The sequence below is a fragment of the Phoenix dactylifera genome, chromosome 2 (genome assembly GCF_051530095.1).
Source record: "Phoenix dactylifera cultivar Ajwa chromosome 2, Ajwa_hap1_PhDact_Kaust_v1.1, whole genome shotgun sequence".
Classification (NCBI taxonomy): Eukaryota; Viridiplantae; Streptophyta; class Magnoliopsida; order Arecales; family Arecaceae; genus Phoenix; species Phoenix dactylifera.
The window spans coordinates 33,185,716-33,199,862 of NC_143191.1; the positions used below are offsets into that span (position 1 = coordinate 33,185,716).

Genomic DNA, 14,147 nt, shown 5'->3' on the forward strand with positions numbered 1-14,147 from the left:
AGAGCGCGGAACTCTGGTCAACAAATCAGTCAACCTGTTTCGGTTTTCAAAATGGCCCAAAGATCAGAACCGTCGGATTGCAACACGCCCCTGCAGGCGCGCAAATCCGCCCTCCCTACTTTTCCTGCCCGAAGAGCCCGAGGGCTAAAATCCGGAGGCGAGACACCCAGCCGCGCTGATACCACCCACTCGAAACGAAGTTCCGGTAAAAGACCCAGTAACCTTCCGCGTCATAACAGACAAAGCTGAAAGGGGGAAGAAAGCAGGCAGGAAAGAAAACCATCGCAGGCAACAACGACAGCAGCAGCAGCCCCCCCCTTCCTTCCCCCACCCCTCTCTCTCGTTCTTGCCTGCCGCTGTCAACCGTCACCGGTAATCACCGCCATTCCTCCCCCTTGGTCATGGAGGAGGCCGAGGTAATAACCCCTCCCCCTCTTTCTCCATCCTCCGCTCTATTTCTTCTAATTCTTGCTTCCATAATTGACGACGGATCAATTTTTTTGGTTTAATCCGTGGCGGGGGCGCAGAAAATGGTAGCTTTGAAGAAAGCGTATGCGGATATAATCCTGAACACGGCGAAGGAATCGGCGGCTCGGATTCTGGCATCGGAGAGGAAGGCGCTCGGGTTCCAGCAGAGCCTTTTCGCTACCAAGGAGGAGGCCGTCGCCACGCTCCTCCGTCTCAAAGGCATCATGGATTCTAAGGTCGTTCGTTGGTTCATCACCGTCTCCCCTAGTGGTCTTTTGCTCTTTCTATTATTTTCTTTATGTTTTGGTGTAGTCGATTAACTGAGTTCAAGGTGCTCGTAGTGATTCCGTTGCATCGTCACCTCCTCTTCTATTTTTCAGATTGAATAGTTTGTCAGATTATGGTTCTTGATCAGGCTTGCGTTCTCTGTTAAGAATGTCGTTTCTTGGATTGATTTTTTTAATATTTTTTTTATTTTTTTTTATCTCTGCATCAACCTGTTGTACGTGGTGTTTTAGGTCAGTGATTTGGAAAGGCTCTGATTCTTTAATCTAGATAAGCAGCAGCATGGTGTCTGGATTATTGTTGTTTCTGATGTGGATTTTGATCCAAGGGGAAGCATTTGTCCCCAAAACCTCTTTTTTGGCCATAGGTGAAGGCGCAGAATTTTAGCAGATATGATTCTCATGCTTATGTTAGTCAATCCCCTAACCGATTCCACCATGGCAATCATGCTGCTTTAATCTCAAGTTCTTTCTGCTATTCTCAAAGAACAGGAATTACTGCTTCTTCTTCTTTTCCCTAGGTGGAAATTACATGAAACTAATGCTTACTTCCACATTTTCCAAAAAGATGCCCTGGCCAAAATTCTAAGAATGATCAACAATAATTGTCTTATCTTTTCAGGGAATTTAAGTTGTTTATGCCACTCTGTCCTATCTCAAGCCATCTACCATAATGGATCATGCTATCTTCTCCAGGATTTTGTTTTAGGTCTTGTCTGGTCCATTCCATCTTAATTCAAACACATGTACCTAAAGCCAAGGTCCATTTGCTTGCTTGGTTATTCCTAATCATTTCAATCAATACTCTTGCATTTTTCCAAAAGAAAATCGGTCCTCTATTGCATTATGTCACACTTCTGTAAGTTTTAGGATCGTTTGCACTTTTAGTGCCAAATATGATTTTAAAGTTATTAGAGGATATATTTCATCTTGTTATTTCTTTTGCTTTTCACATGTCCAATAATACCATGCTTAGTTTAGTTATGTTCAGCGGTCTTTTGAATGCGAACATACGACGGCTAGACTATTTTATATAGTCATAATAAATTATTTATTCCAATCGGCATTTGCATACAGCACGAATAACTATTCTCTTGTAAACTTGTAACTTTGAATTAAATGTGATCGACAGTTGTCCTACAATACTGTTTGCCATGTATCAGTATTTTTGGTTTTTTGTTGAAAATGTGCCAGTGTTTGGGCACAGAATGCTAAATAGCACACACCTTCAGAGGTATGTATTAGTATGTTCTGGATTGCAGCATATCGATTGCCATACTATGATAGCGATATATACAAACAGAATTAGTAAATACTAGTTCAGTCCTCTTGGGGGCAAAATCGTGCATGTACATTTTATTTAATAGTGAACATCATTGTTAATTTATGTTCCAGAGTTGCAAATATTTCATAGCATGTACATTGTTACAATACATTATATGCAAAACATTGATGAATGTTGGAGAGTACTTATAGTCCATTGTATGTTTACAAGGGTCTAATCTGTGATTTAATTGTTCAGAACATGTAAACTTTACTTGTGAGGCCATCAGAAACCGTACAAGTTCCAAAAAGTGACAGGTTATATGACTGTTTTTCACAAGCTTGCGTCATTCTCATTTTGGTACAAATGGCATGATACATTTGCTCTTGAAATGACTTACGCCAGGAGCACATATGCTCCTTCTATCTGGCTGAAGCTGGATGGAAAATTCTATATTGTTAAAGGGATTGTTACCAAGATCTTTGGTTCCTTTTCCATTACTTCCAGATTCATTTCCATGAACTTATGAATGATGCAGGTATTCGTCTTTATCATGTGACATGTTACATACGCATATGAACATTTCAAATATAAATAATTATAATTTTATTTCTATAGCTGCAACTACCCTTCTGCAGAAATATAGAAATATAAATATGATATACTTAGTAGGGATATTAAATTCATGTATGATGTATGATTGCTAAACCTCAAAATACCAAATCTACAATGTGAATTTTCATGTGGTATTCATACCCCAAGCAAATTCATACTTGTTTTTAATTTCATTGGTGAATTTGGTATATCTTGCTTAATTTGATTTTTCAGAATCTAGTTTGATCAGGGAGCAAAGGTAATAAATTGAAGAAATTAACTCTCTAGGATTTTAATGGATGCTTAACTTGGTACCTCAAGAGAGATCTTATCCTAGAAGTGTTTTTTGAGGAGGTATGTTAATGTCTCTTCATTAAAACTATTGAAGTGTATTCTGCAATCTTCAAACAATAAGGGAGGCTGACTTTTAGGCATCTTTTGGACAAATTGCAACTCAATAGAATATAGATAGAGTGGTGGGTCTTTTAAAATTATAGGAGGGTTTTATAGCAAAGTCTTAGTGTATCACAAAAAGTAATAGGTGGCCTAAATCTTCCTGTCAAAGAAGCAAAATTGATGCATGGAATGATCAGTATTGGTCTACTGATTGTTCAAAATGGCCTCTATGAAGTTTGGCTCGCCTCATGCCTTGAGGTAAGGTTGTTGAAAATGCTTTGGGTTCAGGGGCGATGGAATATAAAGTGAAGCATATACATGGATTATATAGATTTATTGCCGGAGCACACCATGAATTATAAGTTAAGCCATTTATGGAAGGTTTGCACATTTGGCTTTGATTCACAATGCAACCCATCATAGGAAAATGATGAATATCTTATATATTTTACATAACGTTAGGCATTGGGCTAAATTGCAAACTTTAATTTGAAATGATTTGGTATTCTAAATTGAAGCATTGTAGTTTGCACAATCATTGAAAACGAAATTCGAAATTCTAATCAAGGATTTTTGAAATGTATTAGCTTCCAGATCTCTGCATGTTAGAAACTTTGTGACATTGTTTGCTACGAAATTCAATACAACAACCCAGTCTAAACAAGAAGCCTTTATGTGATTTTTTTCACCTTGTGGCTCCGCCTATTTTAGAAAATTGGCATGCTGTTACTTTTATAATTTTGTAACTAAAGTATACATTTTGCTAGTTAGCCATATAGAAAACCTGCACTAATGTTTTTTGGTACTGCATGTTTTTCTTTTATTGTTAATGTTATTTTTTGTTCTTTTAAGAGAAAGGGAGGGAGTCCCACTTGGTGTAAATTACTTGGGCTCAAGGTTCTGGTTTCGGTTTTGGCCAAGTTTATAGAGTTTCAGTTTCAACAATTTTAGAAGTTTCGCTCCAAAATTGGAATTTTGGTCAAAAAAATCGAGGAAAATTCGGGAAAAGAAAAAGGTATAGGAAAAATAAAAGGAACCTAAGAAATGTTATCCACAACATTTTAGATTATTTTGTGTTATAATGGTTGTCCTTTTTTTTTTGGTTGGATGTTTTATAGGTTTTTTAATTCTGTGGTTTTGTCAATCTTATGGTAAAGTTAACATTACATACAAGTGCAATTAAATTTATTGGTATTCAATACTAGAAGTAACAGTGTTTTACTGTAGTAGGTGGTACTAGGTATACCATACCAACTCAATGGCCTATTAATAGCAGTACAATACACCCCATATACTAGCATGTGGTAGTATTTGTTTTGTCGTCTCCAATAGTGTACCATGTGTTGTAGGAGGGCCTAATCCACCATACTAGAAAGGTATTGGTAAGGGGCCAGTACCAAACCTAAAAAATTGGTGAATATATGTTTGTTTAACTTCTTAAGCTTTAGTTATTTGAAAATCTTTTTTAGTAGACATAACCAATATATTGAACTTTCACATTTTAGAAATATTTTTCAATGAGTGGTTATTTAATCAAAGGCATGTAGTTAAAGATTGTTATTCGTTATTTTAAGTCTAAAAAATATTAATTTTGTGATATGCCTTATATCTAGTTGTTGATATCAGACTTTGTAAATTATTGTAATACTAGTTTTTTTAGAAGCTTGATTTGTTATGGGTTAAATTAATCATCTATCTTCTTTTTTAACTCAAGAAAAAGAAATAAAGAGCATTAAAAACTGATATATATATATATATATATATATATATATATATATATATATATATATATATATAGTTTATGTCCTTAAAAAGAAAAGAAATGAACTCAATATGATTGCAAGCACTAATATTAAACTTAAAAAAGTATACATTACGAGTTTTGGTTCAGAAATGGAAGAACTGTTGAAATGGGATAAAGATCGGTCGGTTTTGGTCAAAACCAAATGAAACATCAAATTGGAGGTCAATACTAGTTTCATCTGGCTGAAAGTTGAAACTTCACCTAGGTTGAGATACTAGGGATGCACCACCAAAGTCTCATTTAGAACCTCCTTTTCATGGTAGGAGTGGTGAGACCACTACAACAAGGACTGATTCTTTTTTTTTTTGGTGTGCTTTTCCTAGTTAATGTAATATTGTTCAATTTGTACCATGAATTATGTGTCAAATCATAAATGCACCTTTAAATTGCATCCTTTTCATTGAGCTTTCTTAGCTAAAGCTGAAAGAGCACTTGACTCCTTTATCAAATAAGAACTAAAAAGGGAGTAGATGAAGGAAATCCCTTGGAGTCCCACCTTAACATCATAGTATCCTTTTTCTTCCTATCATGACCACTAGGTAATGGTTCTTGTATGTCATGTAAGTTATCAAAATTGTCCTTTTTAAATCACCCTCCTCATTTCAAAACCCACATATCATCTTCTGAGCAACTTCAAAGCACTCACTAACTCTAACTTAATATAAGCAATCTAGAATAATGAAAAATGACCTTAAAGGAACATGTCTGCAAACTAATAAGCTGGAAAGGGACTCAATTCCATTAGCCATGGACTAAATTCCATTACCCATTATGTACTTGGTCGTTAGACATATCTTCCGATTCGATATTTAGATACCATATTTAGTTGGTTTTGGGATTACTAGAGTAGCTTTTTTGCTCCATATGTTACTAGTTTCACTAAGTAAACATTATTCTTGGTTCTTGAATTTTTTATAAAGATAGGAAAATAATATTTTCAATATCCTTTTTAAACTTGCTTCCAATTTTTGTTGCATGATTGCTTTGTTTTAGATTGTAAGGGCATATAAAGTGATCTCATCCATCATACTCAAACATGATGCAAAAAGTTAAGGTGTGTCAAAGTGGCCCTGCTTAGGTAGCCAAGGCTAGGTCCGCGAAGGATCCAAGCTATTCTAAAGCTTCTTAGGGTTAGCTTGATAGTAGCTCATTTGAGGTCTGTTAAGCTCGAAAACAAGCTGAGCTCAAATAGTAACAAAAGCTCGACTCATAAATGAGTCCATCTTGAACACTAATGGCTTGAAAAAATATATAGGAGCTTGGCTCTGCTCTGTAAGAAGCTTGGCTCATGTTCTTGTAGCCCAAGCTTCAATATGTTTGGTTAAGCTTCACTCAAGCTTGCTCATAAATGAGCCAACAGTAATGGCTTGAAAAAAAAATGTAGGACCCTGGCTCCTCTCTGTAAGAAGCTTGGCTCATGTTAAATGGTCCAAGCTTGAACACGCTTGGTTAAGCTTCTCTCAAGCTTGACCAGCCCTTTTATATGGTGAGCCAAACCTAAGCAGACTACAGCTCGCCTTGGCTTGGTTCACTTACACTTGAAGCCATTAGATAGCCATGTTTTAGAACCATGTTTAAAAAGGGGGATGTGAAGCAACAATGGTTGAGGTGTCAAATGGACATCAAGTGGTTGATATCGTATCTCCAAGACTAGAACTTCTTGTTTCAAAGGGTGAATCCATCAAGCTTGATCAACCATTATGTGCTTATGGAGATGCAAAAAGAGTTTTTCAAGCTCTATTACATGTCCAGGGCCTTTTTACTAGTCCATCCCAACTATTCTATACTGGCAAAGTACTGGTTCTGCTACACCCCTCGATATGGTATTCTACTGACACATGGCATTGATCTCAGTTTTATCGTGCTAGCACCAATAGATGTTTTGTGTGGCCATAAAATACCATACCCATACTAGTCTGAACTAGTATGGGCATAAGTACCAAGACTTAAAACATTGTTTGAAACAATCTATGATACTCTATGTTTCTATCATTCAACCAAAGCCTAGCTTTGTAGTTTTCAAGTTATTGGATTTAGCCCAACACTAATTCCATGAAATAAAGGATCATTTTGGGGTTGACAATTAATTTTTTCCTATTGTTGCATAGAACCAAGGTTTCATTTATGAATGGTAGTTGATAACAAAAGATCTTCTAAAGGGAGAAAACCTTAAATAGTGAACCAGATTAGTTCATTTCTATAGCTATAAGCATGAATAATAAAGAGATAATGGGCTGTGGGTCACTGCACAGTAGGTACTCATGCCGAGAAAAGCCAAGAGGCACCGTCCTTTAAGCCCAGAACTTGGTCAAGTTGTAAATGTTCTTCCATCTTCTTGTACAATGCTTTTAGGATGCTGCAACCTTCTATTCATATGCACGTGTGAACACATTCATTGAAGAATCTTAGAGGCATGGATTGTTAGGATATGTTTATCACCTTTCTTTTCAAAACTCCATCAAGATTTTTTCTACTTTCCATAATCATAATCATCAAGTCTTTTCCCTCCTATTTGGGTTGGCTTTATGGATTCTGATTCACCAACTAATTTTGTTTTGCTATTCTTGCAAGTCTAAATTTGTTAAGAGATAAAGATGGCATCAGCTGAGATGCTCAACAAGAGTTAGGATTTTAAAAGATGGAAAGAAAATTGCCTCATGGTAAAAACCAAAGAAGAAAATGGAGGAATAGGATGGAGAGGCTTTGGTGGCTTTTCTGTCATATTCAGTATGGGCCCTACATCCTTGGTGAAAGTGCAAGCTTCATACTTTGGAGTCTACCCAAGATTCTTTCTATAGTATAATAGAATTAGATACATGTAAATATGTCCATGACACCTTATGGAGGTTTTTGTGAAAGTTACATAAAAAATAGGAATTTACTACTTTATGCAGAGTTTGGAAGAAGCATCCATATGGTGATATGAAATTATCCAATGTCAGTATGCCTTGAGGAAGCAAAATGGTTGCAAGACCTTCCTCATGACTGTTGACAAATTCTTCTACAAGTTTAAATGGCTGATTGTGTAAAATTCATAGTTCTTCTTTCCTTTTAATGAATACGCACTTAACTCAACTAAGTCTTCATCCCAAACTAGTTAGGGTCGTCTATATGGCTATATGAATTCTTGTCCTCCATTCCACTATGTTTAGGGCCACACTTTCTGAAAGGTATAGAGATATCAAATACTTTTTTACTACTTTATCCTATGTGATTTTCGATCTATATTTACCCTTTGTTTCTTTAATATGGTTGGGGTTTTATTCAAGAAGTTTCATGTTAAAATAAAGCATTTATGACACCATTAATTAAGTTGCCATAATTAGAGGCATGATTTTCAATACCGACCTGTGCTAAGTATTGGCTGTACAGTAGGACCTGATAAGGTACCAGATAGTACATAAGATTTTTAATAATTGTATTGACATATAATGCAATTGTTATCACGCCTCAAATAGTGGTATGAGAGGGTACTGTGCTAACCTGACCCGTACCATTAAGCTACTACTATTGGTCCGATATAGAGATTTGAAACCTTGGCCCGGGGTAAATAATAGGCGACAATAAGAATAATGTATTTGGAGAAGATAAAGGACAAATTGGAGAAGAAGTATTAGGTGGATTGATAGTGAGGTAGGGACAATAGGTAAGTGGAATTGCAGGGAGAGATATGTATTGATAAAAATAGGGAGCAAGAAAATGTGCACTTCAATCTCTAGTGAGAGTGAGGGAGATTTCAGGTGGGAACGGTCAGAGATTTGGCTGACTGTTAGGAAGGTAATGGATTGAGTCAGAAGACTCGGTGGGTTTGGGATTGTTTCATGGATTTCAGGTATTTAATAAAAGAACTGACAGCTAAATATTCCTAAAATATTTTTAAAATTAAAATTCTATTTTTAATATGTATATATAAAAATAAATTCACTCGGTAATGGACAATTAATTGGGAATTGCAACTATAGAAAATATTTTAGGCACCCTAGGATAAGAGGGTATGTTGTGTAGTAATAAATGCAATATTCTTATACAGTGTTTCCAGTTTTGGTTAGCATCGGACAAACTATAGTTGCTATTTACATGCTCACTGTTCATATGGTGAGAATGAAATTTCAGTGTCAACGTGTATGTTAACCATTTGGTGTTTCCTTGCTCAGATTACACGTGATTTCAATTGTGTTAGTAGCCTCGGGAAGAGGACTGATGAAGGAGATGTTGATTATTATATGTGGGAATTCTTAAATAGAAAAAGGATCTATTGGTGATAGGTTTCCCATTATCAACTGTGAAGACAAATTAACAGCAGAGAATGACATATCTTTTGATGTTTAAAGAGTTTTAGTCAATCAACATTGAGCAGATCATCTCTTAGGTTGCTCTTTAGGTCACTCTGAATCCCCAACCTGCCTCTTATCTTATGGGAAGGATGCTTTCTTATATTAAGAAAATGTATGGATTATACTTGATGAGAATCTGATTAGAATGTTTCTCACTTTTCATTTGTATCTGCTAGATATTTGAAGTGATTTTGTAATCAAATATAGAGTTCATTATCAGAAATCAAAAAGATGATTCTTTCTGATTTTTTTTAATTTTTTTTAAAAGGAATAGAACCACAAATATGAAATTCTCTCTCCTTTACTTTCAATTTCTAGTGAATGGTGAAAAGAGAGAAAAAAAGAAGCAATAGTCTTATTGTCTTTCTGCTCTCACCTGTTTCTATATGGAAAAATAAAATACCCTTTCAAAGAACAGGGTTGAGTAATACCTATTATATAACAAATACATTGTGTCTAGGTTTTCTTGTCCTAGTCTTTTTGAGCTCCCACTCCTTGTTTCTACAAAAATATTATTGCTAGTGGATGGAAACTGTAAATATTGTCAGCAGGTTATGTCCCAACTGTTTGGAATTTCTAAGTCCTTATTTGTAATAATTCTTGTTAAGGACTACTTTGGGTTGCTATTGCCAGTTTTGTCATGTTGGCTTAGGTCTTCCCCACCTTTTTGACAACCCTAAGATATAAACTTGAGCATCCCTTCTTACCAGGGACTTTAAATTTTGGTGCACATGCTCATCATCCCAGCCAGTTCTTCAATTAGCTCTGCTCATCGGTGCAACTTTATGCTTCCTCTGCTTTGTATAGTTCTCTCTTTTCTGACCTTTTCCGCTTGTTCATCTTGATTTTCTTAGTTCCACCATGATCACTTTGTTTGTATCAAATCTCTTTATTAGCAAACAGTGTGAGCCAGTATGGAATGTTACATAGCTTGAGCTTCCTTTGTTACAGGCAGCTCTCAATCTAGTGTCAACCCTTCATCCAAGCCTGGATCTTTCATTTGGGTTATTTAGTGCTTACATGGCATATACTTCATTTTTATATATTACTATTCTTCTGCATTCTTGTTAGTGTACTTACTATCACGGTGCCTCCACAGCTATTGGCATGTACTTGAATTGCACCATTGCTTCTTTAGTGAATAATTTAGCATTTGAATCCTTCTTTCTCATAATATTTGTTCTATATGTTTCATGTTATTAAACTCCTATGTCCTAACTGTTTGTTACCATTACTTTTGGGCCTCACTCTCTTGATTTGGAATTTAATGAATGGTCAATTCATTGGATGAAATCAGGAATGTCGCAGGGATCATTAAAAATAATAATTGGGAGGTTTTACTGGTACTGTTTATCAGATTGCTCATGTTGGTAACTTAGTGCTAGAGCTTCTCAAATCCTCTCTCTCTCTCTCTCTCTCTCTCTCTCGCGCGCGCGCGCGCGCGCCCTCTCTCTCTCGTGTGTGGCTGCATGCATTTTTTTTGTGCAGCATGCGCATCTTGAGGTGAGTCAATCTCTACAATTGGACATTGGTTTTGAGTTTTTGTGGACAAATTACCCACACTGCTAGAGCATAAACATGTTCCATTATATTTTTCCCTATATGAAAAACAAAGCACTTGTTAGAAAATGGACATAAGCTTCATTTTCAACGCATGAACTGTAATTGTACCAGAATATTGATTTCCTACTTGGAGGAATAATGCCCAGCTCAAATCATGTTCGCTAAGTTGCTAGCCTGATTTGTTCTTCATGCTATTATCTTTTACAGAGATTCACTTACCAATCTGATTCATTTATAGTCAAGCCTTACACAGCTAAAACCATAATTGCAATTGTTTGCTGGTTGGATTTGTTTTTTTGTTTGAATGGATTCTTAATTTTATAGTGGCTATGACTAGATTTATGGCTCAACAGATTTTCTGGAGCTGCTTTTGGGTCTAGAAACAACTTTTGCTGTTCAATTTTATTATGTTTTGCAATTTCTTTTTCTTGGATTGTTAAATGCTTTATGGAGGGGCTTAGTCTCTCAATTTGTGCGCCTTTCTTGTTTTCTCCTTTCGTAAAATTGGCCTTCTTTTGCAGTTTAAATACAGAGGGTGTAAAGAGAGGACCTTGCGGCCATTGTCAAATTCAATAATAGAAGTTGCAAAAAAGATAAAAAAGCTTGGACGTGATCTATAAGGTCTAAAATGCATATAAACAAAAAAGTCATGTGTTTTGGCAACTTCTTGCTTATGCATCAACTCATCCAAAAAGGAACAGGCTATATTTGTTCCACTGTAACTATTAGTTTGGAACTATTTGATGCTTAGACAAGAGATCTCAGAAACGTACTAATTTTTGTTTACAGGCATGTTATACCTCGTAGATCACGTTTAACTGTTTGAATGTTTATTTTGCAATTTGATCACATCTATGCATCTTTGCATGCATGTGTGCATTTATGAATGTGTACTGATGTTTTCTTTAGGTGCTTCAAGCACTTGACACGCCATACATGAGTGCATGGTTATCCCCACCTCAGTCTTGCTCGTGTTTCTGTCTCTACTTCGTGCAATGAAGGATGACAGCTATGAAGGTGTAATAAAGATCTGTTGAGATAATTGGGTTATGATGGATTTTTAAGCTTCAGCTCTTATTATGGTGCTGTTATTTTTCAATTTATATCATCTTAAATGTTTTGGGTTTCTTTATAATAAGAGGCAAAAGATTGAAGATGTCACTGATTAATGCCATCTCTACAGATCAGAGAAGCAGAAATGCGGTCCTCAGAGCAGACAAGGAGGATTCAGGAGCTCGAAGTTCAGCTGCATGAAGCAGAAGAGAAGATGGATTCTCTTAAAACCGAGTTGAAAAAAGTGAATACCGAACTGGAGCAGATGAAAAATAGTCTTGATGAGCCATTGATTGGACAAAGCACAAATAGACATGCCACTTCTGATAATGCCAAATGTCAGGGGGACAAACTTGCTTCTGATTCCAAGCTGTCTCGTCAGCTTGGACCTGAAGATATATCAGCTACTGATGTTAAGAATACCACTTCGAATCAGAGGACTGCAGATGATCAGTACTGTTCCATTGGAAATGCAACAGAAGCTGACCCCTTGAAAGACCTTTCTGTGGATAACAGGTGTGCTAGCAACCCTGATTTAGCATCTATAATAATGAGATGCGAAGAAACTGAGCTTTATAAGAATGCATGTACCCAGCGAATTCGTGCATTTGAACAGAATCTTCTTGCTGTGAAAGTTCCTTGTGGGCAAAGTGATGACCAGGTTTCAAAGAACAAATTGAAGGTTTATGAGGATGAAAAAGCTAAAAGGTCCCACACTGCCGATTCTGCTAAATCAGCCAAGATGGGAGACCCCAAAAAATATCCTACCAAGTCTGGAGAACTTAAAGTTCTTCCGCAGGATTTCTCCAAGAAGAAAGAGAACAAAATATGTTTATGTGAGTACTGCCAAATCTGCTACTTCCTCTTATCAGGACATGACAGGCCATAAACCATCAGATAATGTGACAGAATCTGATGAAAATCTGTTAGAGGCAGTCAATGAAAAGACTGCCCCAGAATCCACTGAAAGTTTCGAAAGTTCAGAAGATAGAAAGCTATGCACATGCAAGGCTTTTGAAAATGAAACTCCAGGACTTTTGCCATGTAGTAAGAGAACAGCGACTGGGCAAAGTGTTACAAAGGAGAGTCATTTGGATATTGAGGATGAAATTTTGAAGGGCGCAGAATCAAGCATAAAAGATATCATGCATGAAGGTAATGTCCAAAGTCCATTATTATTGAGCAAATCTGACATAAATAATGATCTTGCTGATGATCTTAATAATGATTCAGGCAGCATATTGCAAGTCGGGCATTCTGTGTCCACAATGCCAGATCAGTCTGTAGCAGAGAATTCTGATGTTTCTGTCTGTAGAGCAGAGCCTGAGATGGGCAATGTTTCAACAAGAAATTCTGATCCCAAGAAGGAGAATGCTCATGAATCAAGTGGACTTCCTGTTCTCAAATATACATTCCAGAGGAAGCGTAAGAGAGGATCCTTGATCAGCAAGGATGAAAAGATTTTGCCTGAGAATATGAGCAGTTCGAACAGTATAGCGGAACATCAAATAGCTGATAATCAAAGTGCCTTAGTGAAGCCTCAGAAACCTAGCTTAGCAATGGAGGAAACCCGAAGCAATAGGCGACTGGTGCAGGTTGCACGTCAGGTTAGTCTATTTCCCCTTTCTATATAGAAAAGGCTCCTGAACTGCTTTAAAACTGAGATCCCATAAACTTGTCCATGTAATCCCTTTATGTGATCTGCTACTAGATTATGTGCTATCGAGCAATATATGACGGTAACTGTTTCATGTGGATATTCATGTCTGTAGTTTAAATTGACCTTTCTTCCTTGTTTTCCAGCTCATTTCATTGTCTTCGAAAAGGTGGTGATTTAAGTTGTTCATTTATCAATCAACAAATAAGAGCATTTAGGAGGCATCCTTGAAGGAAGGCGACCTGTAGTCTGGCTGCCAATTAATTAAGACTGCTATTCTACTTCTCACTTCTGCCACGTCAGTGAGCCAAAGAGTAGTTGTGTACATCAAAGGGGAGAGAGAGAGAGAGAGAGAGAGAGAGAGAGAGAGAGAGAGATTTGAGTTTCCTTAGCAAGAGGTTGCCAAATATCATACCATTGGATTATGATAATTGGAGCATTCTTTTATGTTTCCTTTATTTTCATAATATATGTAACTGTTGAAAATCCATACTTCTGATGTTACCATCGCTTCATATATTATTCGTGACTTGATTTCAAACATCTTAGGAGCTTGACCTCCAGATATCCTGGTATTGTATATGGGAAAATATTTACAAAATCTATGATATTTATTCTGTTAATGTTTGTGGAATATGGTTGAAATATTTTGTAGTTGAACAAAATACATCTGGACAGGTTATATTATTGTTTTTCGGATATCAATTCATTTATAAGACACTAATTTCAT

At 36.4% G+C, this 14,147-nt stretch overlaps 1 pseudogene across 1 annotated transcript; it reads left to right on the forward strand.

Moving 5' to 3' along the window:
• The first annotated feature begins 240 nt into the window (after positions 1–240).
• LOC148714695 (uncharacterized) lies at positions 241–13,726 on the forward strand (annotated as a pseudogene). Its single transcript, XR_016399234.1, has 5 exons — positions 241–416; positions 528–704; positions 11,891–12,915; positions 12,994–13,367; positions 13,564–13,726. The product of XR_016399234.1 is annotated as an uncharacterized LOC148714695 (transcript).
• Positions 13,727–14,147: the final 421 nt, after the last annotated feature.